General features: G+C 44.0%; 1 pseudogene; it reads left to right on the forward strand.

Annotated features, from left to right (window-relative positions):
* The window catches only part of LOC112080773 (keratin, type I cytoskeletal 13-like), a 3,595-nt pseudogene extending 2,584 nt beyond the window's left edge, over nucleotides 1–1,011 (forward strand).
* Nucleotides 1,012–1,336: the final 325 nt, after the last annotated feature.

The following is a 1,336-nucleotide window of genomic DNA, read 5'->3' on the forward strand; positions in this document are numbered from 1 at the left end:
CCAGGGCCAGGAGTACAAGATGCTGCTGGACATCAAGACACGCCTGGAGATGGAGATCGCTGAGTACAGGAGGCTGCTGGACGGAGAGGCTAGCGGGTAAGGCAGGAAGCGATTGGATGTCTCCCCCAACATTTGATTTKAAAAACAATGTTCATTTGAACATGAACGCTCAAAGTTCGTTTGAGCCATGGTTACTTTTGACATGAATCTACAGCTATGTGACCTTTAATAGATATTATGATATTATGATATTATGATATTATGATCATAGATCATAGATGCTAACTATGCTAACCATTGGTTTCCCTTCCTAACAGCCTTGTTCACAGCTCCTCAAAATCTGGCCACAGCTCCTCCAGCTCCCACATCAGCTCCTCTAGCTCCGGCGTCAGCTCCGGCCTAAGCTCCGGCCTCAGCTCATCCAGCTCTGGCCTCAGCTCCGGCCTCAGCTCCTCCAGCTCCGGCCCCAGCTCCTCCACCTCCACCACACGCAAGGTGGTGATCGTCACAGATGAATTGGTGGACGGCCAGATTGTCTCCTCAAGTGAAACCAAACACACCTCTTAAGGTCCCACACACACTGCAAGCACTGCATTAAGCAACAGGTTAACCACATAGAAATAGGATTGCTAGACTGGGTATAGGAAATGAGAGGCCATCACATGGAATATTGCTGCTCCCCAGTGCTTTATTCATGCAACCTAAAATTCAATGTTTCAACTTATACAGTGTCTTCATAAGATGAAAAATCCCTATTTTCCTTATCTGTATTATTTGTTTAGGCCAGCTTCGGTTAACTGTAGTTAAAGATGTGCATACCATTCTCCTATTCTTTCTAGAATGGCTAAAGCCCCTCAGACACCCATCATGGTACATTGATTTATTTTCTGGTAATTCTATTTCTATGGTTAACACCTCCAGAACAACATATTCTACTACATCTGGATGGGACACCAACAACAGACCCCATTGTGAATACAATAAAGATGCTCTGACTTGCTGAMACCATCATTCTGTTTTCTGTGTCTTTTAACTTGATGTATCTGATCTGGCATGCTCCTATACATCTGACTATCATATAGGTTGTCATCTTTTGCACATGAGGCCAGTTCTATGGTCTTGAGAAAGCATATGTGTCAGAACGATCTTGAATAGTGTAATTTATGACATTCACTTCTGCTGAGTTGAGTTTAATACTTGGCAATATAGAAATGTGAATAGAAGAAGTCTGATTGCTAGTGTCACGAACCGGCTCGTAGCCAGTTACAAAGAGGGTGATGCGTTTACRCACTGAAGGTAGGTGAGGAGTCAAACGCAGGATAGCAGAGATGTCAGT

Source organism: Salvelinus sp. IW2-2015, unplaced genomic scaffold (genome assembly GCF_002910315.2).
Source record: "Salvelinus sp. IW2-2015 unplaced genomic scaffold, ASM291031v2 Un_scaffold16481, whole genome shotgun sequence".
In the NCBI taxonomy this organism is placed as follows: domain Eukaryota; kingdom Metazoa; phylum Chordata; class Actinopteri; order Salmoniformes; family Salmonidae; genus Salvelinus; species Salvelinus sp. IW2-2015.